At 47.7% G+C, this 16077-nt stretch overlaps 1 long non-coding RNA gene across 1 annotated transcript; it reads left to right on the forward strand.

Moving 5' to 3' along the window:
- Positions 1 to 13140: 13140 nt before the first annotated feature.
- On the forward strand, positions 13141 to 13657 carry LOC133446314 (uncharacterized). The gene is made up of 3 exons (XR_009782825.1): positions 13141 to 13244; positions 13328 to 13385; positions 13471 to 13657. It is a non-coding gene; the product is annotated as an uncharacterized LOC133446314 (long non-coding RNA).
- The last annotated feature ends 2420 nt before the right edge of the window (positions 13658 to 16077 follow it).

The following is a 16077-nucleotide window of genomic DNA, read 5'->3' on the forward strand; positions in this document are numbered from 1 at the left end:
CTGTTCCCGAAGTGGTCCCGGATGCACCTCACTCTGCTCCTGTTCCGGTGGAGGTCACGGATGCATCTCACCCTGTTCCTGTTCCTGTTCCTGCGGTGGTCCAGGACGCATCAGCCTCTGTTCCTGTTCCGGCGATGATCCCGGACACATCAGCCCCTGTTCCTGTTCCAGTGGTGGTCCCGGACACACTTCAGCTGACACCCAGGCCCCTGTCAAGGACCTGGTGTCCCCCTCAGCCAGCCCCGCAGATTCTGTGTCTCCTGAAGCCGCCTCCTTGGGTTCTGTATCCCCCGAAGCCGGCCCCACGGATTCTGTGTCCCCCGAAGCTGGCGCCAGAACAGCCATCTGACCCATCTGCTCGGTCCCGAGAACGGCCCTCTGACCTGTCTGGCCGGTCTGCCCGGCCCAAAGGCCCCGAGGATTCAAACGTTATTAAATAGTGGTCGGATAAGAGGGAGTTTACAGGCGACACCAACAGATCATCAGTATCAACACCGTAGGTGAGAACGAGATCCAGGGTATGACCAAAACAGTGGGTCGGTTTGTCCATCTTTTGTGAGATACCCATCGATTCTAGAGAGAGAATTGAAAGCTAATTTAAGATTATCGCTTTCAACATCCATATGAATATTAAAGTCACCCACTATGATGAATTTATCTGTACTGATCAATAATCCAGATAGGACATCTGAAAATTCAGACAGAAACTCTAGATAAGCACCAGCAGGGGGCCGGTACACTACCACTAACAAAACTGGTTTCTCTGATTTCCAACTCGGGAGTTTTAGACGTGAGGCTTTCGAATCTATTATAATCGCATTTAGGTTCAGATTTTGTTTGAAGACTGGAGTTATAAATTACTGTGACTCTTCCGCCTCGAAGAATATGATGATTAAAGGGGACATATTATGGCATTTAATGTATATCTTAAACAGGCCTTGAATGTCTTAAAAACAATCTAAAGCTTGTTTTTTCTACATAAATCAGAAATTCTGCCTGTGGGCCATGTGTCTAGTTTTACCGCTTCTAAAGCCTTTTTCTGTGGTTCATTCTAAGGGGAGGCGAGGCTATGATAATGAGGCTCTGTGCTGATTGGCTGCTTGAATGACGTGTAGCAGGGGAGGGAACAAAGCCTCGCTCCGGGGAGAAGAGCTGGCTGCGTACACAAAACGTCTCCCATGCGAGAAGCTTCTGCGACAAAATGAATTCCATTGCTTTATTTTTTTTGTATTGGACTGTCCTAACTGGCCGCGAGTTTAACGGTTTCAGTATGGACAGAGAGCGTCGACGCGATAGTCGGATGCTCTTATTCAGTTACACGCTGTAAACGGATCTTAAAGCCTGATTTACGGTTCTGCGTTAAATCGACGCGTACCCTACGCTATACCAACGCTCTGCGTTGGTATAACGCGGAACCATAAATCAACCTTTAGTCACCTCGTCTTCACACAGGAAGATTTCTCATCATTTCTTATGTTACAAGACAAATGAATCATGTTAACTGTAAAGAAATCACAACACTGAATTTTCACAAATGGCAACTTTATTGTTAAAAAAATAAAACATGAGTTGTATATAAATAACATGTATGCACTATTGCTGGCTCAAGGAAGGACCGTGCGTTTTCTGAAGGTGTCGTTGAACAGCTTCAGGTGCTTGGAAGATCTGAAACCATAAACAGAAGAAAAATGTATTACTAATTTACCTAACGAGTGAGTGGCTCCGTTAAGGGAACACTGGAGCCGCCGGGGGCTCCTCACCGGGCCGGTCCGTGAGCAGCTCCGGTAGCTCTGTATGCGGCCCCGGTGCTCCGGAGCTAAGCTAAATACTTAGCCCATGCAAAAACAAACTTGTAGACAAATATAAATAACATAAAAAAGTAAAGTCACTTACCGCTGACTTGTGTGCAGGTCCGTACTGTGGGAACTGATCCTTTATGAGGGTAAATGTCGATGCAAAACCTCATTTTAACTCTCCCTCGCTGTGGAAACCGATGGAAAACAGTCACCGCTTCGGAACAATGGCTGAAGCTCCAGCCGGCGGAGAGAGTTATGGGCGTGGTTTCAGCAGTGGAGGCCGACCTATGGAAATCTGCTCCCGTCCTTACGTAACAATGGGAGCAGATTCAGAACAGCTCAAAAAAGTCACATGACACTGGAAGATTCATTCAGGAGGGGGATACAGACCCTGCAGATTTTCAGGGATTTCATCTTCCCTGTGTTGGCAGGGTGAGGGGAGACCACTTTATATATGTTAAAACAAGAAAAAAACGTGTTTTTCATAATAGGTCCCCTTTAAAGTAGCCGGGCGGAGTCGATTCATTCAAACTAACATACTCTTCCTCCTGTAGCCATGTTTCTGTTAAATAGAAAATATTTGCACATAGTATTGTCATAAGGGTCCTTATTGATTGTGTTCTGTATCGTGGTCATAACTTGAACGTAGCCGCCATTCTACGCCATTGAATGGGAACTTTGGATTTCTGATACCTACATATTAAAAGAATCATTAAAAATCAATGGTTTGTCCTAGGACAGTGAAATTGCAGGATCAGATTCTTTTCGACAGGACAAAAATATATATATTGTAATACATGGTGTCTGGAGAAATCTGTCACTCGTTTTTTTTCCAAATCTTTTTTCCAAATATGAACTCACACATGGCACTGTGCGGCATGTGTGACTTGAGAGTGTGTGAAGTTGTTGAAATGTATGAGTCTCACACTAGACAGCCTTGTTATGTCAACCGCTTCTTCGTTTGAACCATCAGTCATTTTCTTGTTTTTTCCTCCTCGTTCAGACTGGATGGGTGGAGTCGCTTTATTACACACACATACCGTCTTATAGGGGAATAAAAATAGCCTATCTGCACAACAGTCAAAACAGACAAGAACATGTTTATTCTCTTCTTTTTTTTTCATTCAAAACACAGAATTTACTGACATGGGAAAATTGACGTCGGTTAGTGCAGTGAATGTTGGTATGTGTCATGTTTTGGTTTATCGCCCAGGGCAACACCAAATCAAAGAAAAGGGTTGAAAATTGTGTAATTTCCTGTCCATAGACTTGCCATAACACTCATGTGTGCAAATGTTTGGTCATTTTCTCCAGAACCATAGAATGTTGTTATTTTCTTGTCTGCTTATGATGATAAGTTGACTTTGATGTGAACAGCAAACGCACTTTTTATAGTGATATTGACCCAGGAATATAGTGCGAGGGCCCGATCAATGCTGTTTTAATTATTATTATTATACCACGGTCTGTGTGAATACTGGATTCTGATTGGCTGGCAGGTGTACATTATAAGTGATAACCTACACCTAGAAAACAAGTTCGGTCAAACTGCCTGATATCTTTAATATCATTGCGCTGGATCAACTGCCAGGTGGTAACCACGGCAACAGAGATTCAGAGAAGAAGATCCGGCTACCGCAGAACGGAGACATGATTGATTTTGTGATTTCTTTTAATTTATTTGGTGAATTTAACAATTTTGATGACTGGGATGCAGAAGAGGAGAGAAAAGAAAATAGCCAAGCGGAGCTGAGCGGACTAGAATATCTCCCGTTACCAAGGAAACTGAGTTATGGCTTGTTAAAAAACTTTGTAACTTACCAGGTTACGTGGTATAAGCGGGATAATGCCCTTTGAGGTGTACATTAACATGAATTATATATATATATATATATATATATATATATATATATATATATATATATATATATATATATATATTGTGGCGGACACAATAACGGACCTCGCACCCATCAGGACTGTATGGAAGGGGGCGTGGTCACAAGCATGTATTTGGTTGCTTAGCAACGTGTGTTAGTTTACAGTTGTCAACTGACAGTTCTTTTGGTCAGTTGGATTCCGCTGTCACGGAATAAAGACGTGTTTTACCAACCTCTGGAGTCGAGCCTCATCCTGCCACATTGGTGACCCCTTGTTTGAGCATGTTTGAAGAAACAGAAGACATCTCGTCTTCATATCAGCAGCCTCCGCAGCCCGCAGGTTCCGCTGCGGTTTTGAGGCTCCCTGAATTTTGGCAGGAGGACTCCGGCTCCTGGTTCCAGCATATCGAGGCACTTTTCCGGCTACGGGGAATCACGGAGGATGATTCCCGGTATCATCTGGTCGTCGTCGCTCTGGGCCAACAGTCCACCCGGCGGGCTCTGCAGCTGCTCCGTGCGCCCCCGCGGAAAGACAAGTACGCCGCGCTGAAGCAGCTGCTGCTCCGGAGGTTCAGCCTCTCCGCCTCGGAGAGAGCGGACAGACTCCTCTCCCTGCCGGGCTTGGGTGACGGGTCGGCGGTGGAGCTGATGGACCAGATGTTTCTACTGCTGGGCCAGGACGATGGTGGATTTCTTTTTCCACATCTTTTCCTGCGCCAACTGCCGCCGCCCGTCCGCGCCGCGCTGGCGAACTCCAGCTGCCTTGTAACGGGCGACTACCGCGGCTTGGCTGAGGAAGCGGATCGGGTCCTGATCGCTACCCGGAGTCTGGCCGTTCACCACGTCGCAACAACCGCCCAGCGATCGACGTCGGAGGACGCGGACCCAGCGGTGGTGGCTGCAGTGAAGACCTAGAGACGACGCGGGACAGATCTCTGCTTCTTCCACCAACGGTTCGGCGCCAAGGCGAGACGCTGCGTTCCTCCGTGTCAGTTGGAGCCACCGGGAAACCGGCGCTCAGTAGCAGCGATCGGCGGTCAGGAGCTGCTGTTTATTGCAGACTCTGCATCAGGGAAACGTTTCCTGGTAGATTCAGGCTCACAGCTGAGCCTCCTCCCGCCAACCGCCACGGACCGGTCGACCGGAGGTAACGGACCGCCGTTGAGCGCCGCCAACGGCTCCTCCATCACCACTTTCGGGACCCGGTCAGTGACTGTTTGTTTCAACGGACGCCGGTTTGAGAGTGACTTTGTCATCGCCAGTGTTGCTGTTCCTATCATCGGTGCTGATTTTCTGTGTGCTAACGGTTTGCTGGTGGACGTTGCAAACCGCAGATTGATAGATGCAGTGACTTTTATGACTTTCCCGTGTGAGACAGGGGGATCTGGACCGCTAGCACACGCTAGTTTTTTAGCAGCAGGTAACGTGTTCCAACGTCTGCTGGCAGAATTCCCGCGGCTGATTAAACCTGTTTTTTCCACCGCGACAACCAGGCACGGCGTCGAGCATTACGTCACCACCACGGGGCCCCCGGTTTTTGCGCGTGCTCGTCGGTTAGACACACAGAAATTAGCCATTGCTAAAGAGGAGTTTGCCTCTATGGAGCGTTTAGGCATTGTTAGACGCTCCAAGAGCCCCTGGGCCTCACCGCTCCACATGGTGCCCAAGGCAGACGGTTCGTGGCGCCCGTGTGGGGATTTTCGCCGTCTTAACAACGTCACAGTGCACGACCGCTATCCAGTCCCACACATTCAGGATTTTTCCGCGCATTTAGCAGGGACAACCATCTTTTCTAAGGTGGATTTAGTACGCGGTTACCACCAGGTTCCCATGAGAGCAGAGGATGTGCCTAAGACCGCTGTAATTACCCCGTTTTGGGCTTTTTGAATTTCTGCGCATGCCCTTTGGCCTGAAGGGGGCAGCGCAGACCTTTCAGAGGTTGATGGACTCTGTGTTACGAGACCTCACGTTCGTGTTCATTTACCTCGATGACATTTTGGTGGCCAGTTCCTCAACAGAAGAGCATTTGGCACACCTCAAACTGGTCTTCCAGAGGCTAGATGAACACGGCCTTATTGTCAACCCGACTAAGTGCCAGTTCGGCCTGCCGGTTATTGATTTTTTAGGGCACCGCATTTCAGCTCAGGGTGCAGTTCCACTGCCGTCTAAGGTTCAAGCGGTGGCAGAGTTTCCCCGCCCGGCCTCGGTTAAGGCGCTGCAGGAGTTTTTGGGTATGATTAATTTTTATAACCGTTTCCTCCCTCGCGCCGCCCACCTCCTGCAGCCGCTTTATGGAGCCTTGCAAAAAAAGAAAGGCTGTGACCCAGTGGACTGGACACCTGACCGCATCAGTGCCTTTGAGGATGCTAAGTCTGCCCTGGCCAATGCAGTACTTTTAGCTCACCCATCACCTTCGGCCCCCATTTCTTTGACAACCGACGCTTCGGACATAGCAGTAGGGGGAGTCGTAGAGCAGCGGGTGGCAGGAGTTTGGCAACCTCTTGCATTTTTCAGCCGCAAACTACGTGACAGTGAGCGAAAGTATAGTGTTTTTGACCGTGAGTTGTTGGCGCTGTACCTCGCCACCCGTCATTTTCGTTTTTTTCTAGAAGGCCGTTCATTCACGGCATATGTAGACCATAAGCCGTTGATATTTGCAATGTCTAAAGTGACAGAGCCGTGGTCCGCTCGCCAGCAGCGCCATCTAGCATCCATCTCAGAGTTTACCACGGACATTCGGCATGTCGCGGGTAAAACAAACCTGGTGGCCGATTGCCTGTCACGCGCGCTGGTGTGCCCTGTAAACCTGGGAGTTGATTTTTCTGCTATGGCTGCTGACCAGGCTGATGACCAGGACATCGCGACTCTTAGGTCTGCTGGTACCGGTCTCAGACTAGAGAACTTGGCGGTGGAGGTCGGAGGTCCAGCTCTTCTCTGCGACATCTCCACGGGTCGGCCCCGTCCGGTGGTCCCAGTTTCCTGGCGCCGGCGGGTTTTCGATTCCGTACACTCCCTCTCACACCCTGGCATCCGGGCGTCAGTGAAACTGGTTGGGGCCAAGTTTGTCTGGCCCGGCCTCCGCAGGGAGGTTAAAGAGTGGGCAGCTGCATGTGTAGCATGCCAGCGGGCTAAAGTTCACCAGCACACAAAGGCGCCCCTGGAACCGTTCCCCATTCCAGCCAGGCGGTTTGACCATGTCCACATCGACCTGGTGGGCCCTCTTCCTCCATCGCAGGGTTACACGCACCTCCTCACCATGGTGGACCGTACCACCAGGTGGCCCGAGGCAGTGCCCCTTTCCTCTACAGGGTCAAAAGATGTGGCGCGTGCTTTCCTGGGTGCCTGGGTCTCACGTTTTGGTGTCCCGTCTGACATCACGTCTGACAGAGGCCCCCAGTTCATTTCAGAACTTTGGTCGTCGTTGGCAGAAGCTTTGGGAGTGCAGGTACACCGTACTACTGCATACCACCCACAAGCTAATGGCCTTTGTGAACGTTTTCACAGGTCCCTCAAAGCAGCACTGCGTGCTGCGCTCTCGGATGGTAACTGGGTGGACCGCTTATCGTGGGTCATGCTCGGTTTGCGCACGGCCCCGAAGGAAGATTTAAATGCGTCGCCCGCAGAGCTCGTGTTCGGTCAGCCACTCCGTGTGCCAGGAGAATTTTTGCCTGAAAGCTCGGCTCCGCAAATTCACCCAGCAAGCGGTCCCTTTGCATCAAATCGTTTTTTGACCCCGGGGCCCATTCACCACTGTTTTCCGCGGACATTCATTCCATCGGAGCTTAAGTCGGCTCAGTTTGTCTTCGTGCGGCATGATGCTCATCGCTCTCCTCTACGGCCTCCATACGACGGCCCCTTTAGAGTCCTCGAGAGAGGCCCTAAGGTTTTTTTGTTAGATCTAGGAGGCCGCAAAGAGCACGTGGCACTAGATAGGCTTAAACCCGCACATACTATAGCGGATGAAGCTGTGGTCCCGGCCCAGGTCCCCCGTCGTGGACGCCCTCCACTGAGACCTCCTATCGATGCTGCAAAGGATGGACATTCTAATTTACCACCGAAGACTGTTATTTTTTCTCCGCAGCATCCTGCTCACACTGATGCTCCTGTGGTGGTACAGGAAGGACGGCGCAGCCGTTATGGTCGGCTGATTAAGCCACCAGTGAGGGACTGATGGGCCCTTCCAAGGACAACCTTCTGGGTGTTCTGGGGGGGGCTGTGTGGCGGACACAATAACGGACCTCGCACCCATCAGGACTGTATGGAAGGGGGCGTGGTCACAAGCATGTATTTGGTTGCTTAGCAACGTGTGTTAGTTTACAGTTGTCAACTGACAGTTCTTTTGGTCAGTTGGATTCCGCTGTCACGGAATAAAGACGTGTTTTACCAACCTCTGGAGTCGAGCCTCATCCTGCCACAATATACATATATATATATATATATATATATATATATATATATATATATATATATATATATATATATATATGTTAATGGTCACCTCGTCTGGCATTATCCCAGACTGCTGTATAACCCAAAACGAGCTAGCATTAAACCCTGCCTTACAAACAACTACTATACATAGTGTTAACATCTGAAAGTAACTTCCTGATATTTGTTGATTCCATCAATGTGGCAGCAAATGTGCAGGGCAAGTTTTAATAAAGGGTTGGTGAATGCATAAGAGTTTACAGATCAGTACACACTGATATAACATTTGGACAAGTAGATAAAAACTTACACAAGAAAAGTGTTCAGTCAGTAGAGGGCAGCATTCCCCAGGAGATGGTGTAAGCCCAAAGCTGTTGAAATGTATGTGCTTTCCACAGATGTTCCATAAAAAGAGAGAAAACATTTCTCACGAGTACTACTGTGAGAAAGGAGTTTTTTTATTTTTTATTTTAATTGTATTCCTTTTTGATTCCTTTTAACTTGAGGAGGTAGTCTTGGCAGATAAGCTAAAATTTTATTAATGTCAGGAAAAACTTTTTCACATACAGAAAAAAACTGTTTCCATGTGGGAGAATGAGTCATGAACATGAGACCAGGACAAGACTCCAAGAGGATGTGGTAACATGGGGGTGGGGGTTTGCGGGGTTAGTAAGGAGGGGAAAGGAAACTTTGACGAGGCATTTCAGCGTGGGTTCCAAGTGGACAAACAAAAGAAATGGGGCTGGAAACTGAATGGAGCTGCATCAAAAGTCCATTTCCAGTGTTCAATGAGGTTGTGGTGTTTGATATGCAACATAATGTAAATTCCAAATCATGCACACAAAGTGAAAATGGATAAACATGTGCCAGACTTTTAATTAACTCCACAGTTCAAATCCCATTCTCACAGCATTTACAATTCTTTTCTGTTTGCACTTAGCAAGAATGACATACTGTATGACCTGTTTTTCATCAATAAAAACAAATAACTTTTCTGCATACATCAGCATTACCAAACCATTTAAATGCAACTTATTGAACCCCTTTAGGCTAAAAAAAAACAACATAGAATTCCAGCAGTACATGCAAAATCCATTCTCAGAACCTTGAAATGAAGCATTTTTTCAGTGCAGCTGTTTTCCAGACCATGCAGTTTTGGTCAAGGGTTTCTAGATAGTGAATGTTGATCCTTCACATCTGTAGTCCAGGGGATTTCCTAATCAGCTATAAATGGGGATCCAGGAGGATTTGACCTGGTGTCAGTCGAATCTGAAGGGCTCTTTTATGAATCCACGAACACTCCCTTCATTCATGCCTTTCTCCTCTGAAAGTCACCCTTACACTTTGTACTAGAGCAAAGGAAATTAAAGGAAGGAAGTGAAGTACAAATTACTGGAATGGAACAATGAAGATACACAAAAGCTTGTTTTAATTTTGTACCATTTTTTAAGTGGACTTCTTTGAAAAAGCCATAGCAAGATATTCAATACTCTCCTAAATTCAAAATCAGTTTCCAGCATAAGATGGCTTTATTGGTTATGTGATACTGTTTGGACATTTTTAGGCTGAAAGAATGGCATGCCCAGGAGGACGAGCCAGTTAGAATACATCTGTCTACTCTAAAGAATTTTCAACATCCAGAACAAGTGCACGGTATATCAGGAAAACTTAAAAAGGATCAAGGGTGTTAACAGCTCAGAAGGATGAGCTGTTCCACTGTCTGGTCCACCATTGCAAATAATTGTCACCTGTGTTTTTCAGTCCTGATGTGGGGGAGTATCCAAGAGCATCCAATTTGTAAACCTCACTGTTCAAACTGGAGTGTGAGGCTTTAAGAGTTTGCATAGTTCGGGTTGTCATATGCATTTGAGACACTTTAAAAAAGGTAAAAAAAAATAAAATTTAAATGGATCCTGGAATGACAGGATGATGAGCCCATGCAGATGCTTGAAGGTTGAAGGTTGAAGGTTGGGTTTTCTGAATAAAATCATTTCTGTTCTGATTTTGTTCAGGCATCAATAACTGCATATCTGCGGGTGGGGGGGGTCCCAAAGGCCTCCTAAGTCAGCACCGCAGCCGTCGCTCTGTGCATCAATCTAGATTACATCATCCAAGACATATACATACACACACACACACACACATAGCCACACAGACATATACATACACGCACACACACACCGAGCCACACAGACATATACATACACGCACACACACACATAGACATACACACTGGCTTGTTCACCTGCATGCTTGATCTGTAGTTTTTGGGGTTAGTCGCGGTAGCTTAGCTCAGACTGTGATTGGATGTCGAGATTTGGGTCGATTGCTGTTCGTGCTTTGGTCGGTTCCGTGTCGGTTTCGTGTTTCGTTTGTGGTTTTTGTTGCAGATTTCAGACGTGTGCCTCCATGTGTTCCTGCTTCCTGGTTTGGCAGTGGATGTCACCCCCCTCCTTCCCCACCCACCACAAAACCCCCCCCAAAAAACACTGGGTTTGTATGTATGTGTATGCGTATGTATGCGTATATATGTATATGTATTAAATATAGTAACAATGCACATATATATGCCTTAGGTTTTTACCAGCATGGTCACTCACTCACTCATCTTCTCCCGCTTTATCCGTTACCGGGTTGCGGGGGCAGCAGCCTCAGCAGGGATGCCCAGACTTCCCTCACCCCAGACACTTCCTCCATCTCTTCCGGGGGGAGTCCGAGGCGTTCCCAGGCCAGCCGAGAGACATAGTCTCTCCAGCGTGTCCTGGGTCTTCCCCGGGGTCTCCTCCCGGTGGGACATGCCTGGAACACCTCCCTAAGGAGGCGTCCAGGAGGCATCCGGTACAGATGCCCAAGCCACCTCAGCTGGGTTCCAGAACCCAAGCTATGTGTGGAGGTGAGCCCGACTATCTCTAGCCTGTATCTCTCAACCTCACGCACAAGCTCCGGCTCCTTCCCCCCCAGCGAGGTGACATTCCATGTCCCCACTGTGAGGATTGCACCGGCCTGCCATGGTCCTTCCTGCGGGTGGTGGGCCTACAGGAAGGCGGGCCCACGTCGCCGTTTCGGGCTGAGCCCAGCCGGGTCCCACGGGCAAAGACCTGGCCACCAGGCGCTCGCCTACGAGCCCCAACCCCAGGCCTGGCTCCAGGGCGGGGCCCCGGTGACGCCGATCCGGGCGACGTAACTGTCCTTGGTTTATTTTTCTTCATGATAGGCTTGGGAACCGCTCTTAGTCTGGCCCGTCACCCAGGACCTGTTTGCCATGGGAGTCCCTACCAGGGGCGAAAGTGCCCCCGACAACATAGCTCCTAGGATCACTTGGGCACACAAACCCCTCCACCACAGTAAGGTGGCGGTTCAAGGAGGGGACCGCCACCAGCATGGTATTAACCATTAATATGTGTGCAGACAAGGTAAAAAAAAAAAAAAAATCTAGATTCCATGTTGGGGGGGAGATCAGCGAAGGCTGTAGAGGATGTTTTAAACGCGGTGTGTTTAAAGTTGTGTACATGTGTGTGTGTGTGTGTGTGTGTGTGTGTGTGTGTGTGTGTGTGTGCATGTGTGTGTGTGTGTGTGTGTGTGTGTGTGTGTGTGTGTGTGTGTGTGTGTGTGTGTGTGTGTGTGTGTGTGTGTTGTGTGAGAATGGGTCAATCTGTGTACTTTTCAGTTCAGTTCTTCCAGCCACGGACCTGGATATTGATGGAATGCTATCAGCCGGTCTCGTGGGGTTCTGAATCAGTTCCACAAGTGTCATGAGGGGAGAGGGGAGGGGTGGTGGGAGCACCGCGTCTTGGTTTCGTAACAAGACAGCTGCGGTGCTCACTTAGGAGGCCTGTGGTTTCCTTGTCAGTAACACTGCAGATTTTCTGCTCTCAGCGTTAGCTGCAGTTGCTCCTTTGAGAAAAGAAGATTTCTAACCATAGAAGCGTAATTCCCCGGTATAATTTGCATCTCCGTATGCTGAAACAAAAAGTGCATACAATGGAAAGGAAGTGGTACTGTTGTAAGTCTGTAGATTCTTACTGTGTATGGAAAGTCTTAATGGTATATAAAAAAGCCCTTTGCAAAGCGAGAAAATCTTATTATTCATCGTTAATATAAGATAATAAAAATAACCTATGTTTTCTGTTCAGCACTGTAGCCAGGCTGACAGTCACAATTCTGTTGATTCATGCTTTCCTCCAGCTCTCAGTAGTTCTGTTCAATTCAATTTTAATTACATAGCATTTATTACAACACAAGTTGTCTCTAGGTGCCTTTAAGAAACCCAGAATATGAACACTGACACATTATTACATCAACAATGGCAAGTAAAAACTCCCCTAGTCCGGGAATCCTTAGCCAAACAGTGGCAAGGAAAAACTCCCCTTTAGGAGGGAAGAAACATTCAACAGGACCTGGATCATAAGGGGGAACCCTCCTGCCGAAAGCCAGCTGGGCAGAACAGGAAAAAAAATCTGAATCATTTTGGTAATAGTCTAAAGTCTTGTGAATAGTTTAAAGTTTGAATGTTGTCTCTAGCTGAAAGTATGCTGAAGTAAGTTCTGAAAGAGGAGAAGTCTTTCAAAGATTTGAATATTTCCCATTATATTTGGATATGGCCTCAAGTTTTGGGAATCCCGGAATACCTCAAAAGGTTTAAGGATTTTAATTAAAAGTCATAGATACAAAGTCCTGAATGAGCTGATGTTAATAATGTTAATATCTGAATGGTTGAAATAGCTGAAAAAATGCTGAATGGGTTAAACAGCAAAACGGGGCGAAAGATACTATAATAACTAGAAAAAGCTAAATTTCCTTAGAAAATGCAGGGTTGAATGTTGGGATGCTGAATGAGAGCTGAACATTGCTGATAAAACAGCTCAAGTGCTGAAAATAAAAAAAAGGAAAAGTCAGGTTGTAGCGACCCAGCTGATCTGACGTCATTAAATAATCCAGCCGTTCACGCCCCTCTCAATGCAACCAATGAGCACACGCCAACACCCCTGCAAATTACTTCAAAACACACCCATCCACTCTTGTCAGACCTGCGGTAAAACACAGCCAAAGACACAACTAGAGTTGACACAACCAATATTGATTGATCTTACCTGCTACGGGAAGTCCTTGTTCTTAAAGCCATTGTGCATTGAAGCCCACGGTAAGAACCTCCTGAGCATCTAGCAGTTACGAGCATCTTTCAATTATAACCCTTGGTAAAAATAAGCCTTACTGAATCCACAGAGTTCCTAGCTCCATGACTGCTTTGTCCCCCAGACTGACCAGACTTTGCTGACGGGAGGTACAGTGTCTTGTTTTATTTCGTCTTTAAAATCATTTTCACCGTGTGGTGTGTTTACCTGACACTGTTTCCTGGTTGCCCGTAGGGTGGGGATCCGTGGTAAAACCCGGACCGGATCTAATTTTTGTATACTGGAATACACAGTCGGGGATCGGGAGTGGAATGACCGGAATTCCGGGATTATATGGAATGGACTGAAATACAAAGAAACAAACGGAAACTTGTGTTGTGTCTTGTCTGAATAATTGTTTCTTTATTGTATGTTGGTTATTTTGGAGCACTATCACATTGTTGTACGGGTTGAAGGTCTGTTTATTTTTGAGTTGAAAGTTATTTTTATTTGTCAGACGAGACTCTGACTGGCACCCCTTAGACCAGCCCGTTACAAGGTGAAAATGTGAGGAAAATTGCAAAACTGAGCTCAAACAATGAAATGATATTGAAATGATGGAGAGAGGAGTTGAAGAGAGGAGGAGTCACTGAAAAGAGGAATATTTTCTGAAGAAAAGAATATGGGCTCAACAGAGGAAGCTGATGAGAACAAGAAGTTGTTTGTGATGTTTTACACGTATTCTTGTCACAATGGCTGTTTGACAGAGCTAGTTCCGAACTTTGGCCTTCAACATTATTCACCAGAAATAGTAGCCCTTACTGTTGATCTGGTGGAATAATCCTTAATTTCTGAGACTGATTTCTGCTGTTAGTTATCATTTTTCCTGGAAATCCAGGTGGTGCCCCGAGAATAATTAAATCATTTTGATAATTCAGTTTGATAGTCTACTTTATTAATTATTAATACATTTTGAATAAAATTATGAATAACTCTTGTTAACTGGAACAGCGTTCCCCCCTATGTTGCACAACAGCACCCGAGCCCACCAGAGCAAATGGAACACTGAGGCTCAGTGCAACGCCTACCTGCGGGGTCTGGGGAACTACGTGAAGGACGTGAAGGACGTGAAGGACGATGTTGGAATAAACAAGGACGGGCGAGTCGACCGATGCATCCTGGCCTGGCGGGAGGAGAAGCGACAAGGAGGGTCTGGATACCTCCAACCCCGCCGCTGCAGTCCACCACACAAGGCTTCATCTCTCTGACCCGGATCCGAACTCAGCCGGATAACCCTGTCGACCGTGGAGTGCCAGCGCCGTCGCAGACTAAAGTGAGTAATCTTTATCGGTCAGTATACATTTTTTACAACACACCGAAATATGTCCTCTGCTTTTAACGCCCTTTTGTAACCACAAGACTACAACTCATAACTGGTGTCTAAGACCACCTCTCTGCTTCCGCACTGGCCGTACGACTATGCCATTGACCTCCTCCCTGGTACCAGTCCTCTCCGGGGCTGCCGCTACTCCATTTCGGCACCAGAGAGATAGGCGATGGAGGACTATATCAAAGACTCTCTCTCCCCGGTGGCATCATCCATCCCTACTCATTCCCGGCCGGGGCAGAGTGCCTGAAGCAAGCCTTTTGCCCCCCAGCCTCCGTCCTGCTCCACTTCAGTCCCTGACCTGGTGAGCTAGCCTGCTGAGTACCACGACTTCAAGGAGGTCTTTAGCAAGTCTAAGACCACCTCTCTGCTTCCGCACTGGCCGTACGACTGTGCCATTGACCTCCTCCCTGGTACTAGTCCTCTTCAGGGCTGCCGCTACTCCATCTCGACACCAGAGAGATAGGCGATGAAGGACTATATCAATGACTCTCTCTCCCCGGTGGCATCATCCATCCCTACTCATTCCCGGCCGGGTCTGGGTTCTTATTTGTCCAGAGGAAGGACAAGACTTTGAGGCCCTGCATAAATTACCGGGGGTCTCAATCACGATAAAGAACCGGTACCCGCTCCCCCTCATCTCCTTAGCGTTTGAACTCCTGGAGGGGGCCACTGTTTTCACCAAGCTGGATCTTTGCAACGCTTACCACCTGATCCGCATCCGAGAGGGGGATGACAGGAAGATGGCCTTCAACACACCAACCAGTCACTACGAATATTTGGTCATGCCCTTCTGCCTCACCAATGCTCCTGCCCTGGTCAATGACCTCCTCCGAGACATGCTCTCAAGTTTGTTTTTGTATACCTGGACGAAATCTTGATTTTCTCCAGATCCGTGAAGTTCACCACATCCAGGTGGTCCTCCAAAGACTTTTGCAAAACCAACTCTTCGTCAAGGCAGAGAAGTGAGTTCCATGCCCCCTCTGTGTCCTTCCTGGGTTACATCATCGGTCAGGGGTATATCCGCATGGACCCTGACAAGGTATCCTCAGTCACTGCCTGGCCATTACCTGACTCTTGTATGCAGCTGCAACGATTCCTGGGGTTGGCCACCTTTGTCGCCGTTTCATGCAAGGGTACAGCATGGTAGCAGCCCCTCTCACGGCTCTCACCTCTCTCAAGGTCCCCTTCAGCTCGTCTCCTTCAGCTCGTCACTCGCAGCTGACACCGCTTTCCAGACCTTGAAGAGCCACTTCACCTTTGCCCCCATTCTGCATTTGCCTGACCCAGAGAGACAATTTGTATTAGAGATGGATGCCTCGGATGTCCGTGTAGGGGCCATCCTCTCTCAGTGGGCCGCCGATTATCAAAAACTTAATCCCTGCTCGTTCTTTTCCCGGCAACTGAATCCCGCTGAGAAACTACGACATCAGCAACCAAGAGCTCCGGAGGAGTGGCACCGCTGGCTGGATGGG

Source organism: Cololabis saira, chromosome 6 (assembly GCF_033807715.1).
Source record: "Cololabis saira isolate AMF1-May2022 chromosome 6, fColSai1.1, whole genome shotgun sequence".
NCBI classification, from domain to species: domain Eukaryota; kingdom Metazoa; phylum Chordata; class Actinopteri; order Beloniformes; family Belonidae; genus Cololabis; species Cololabis saira.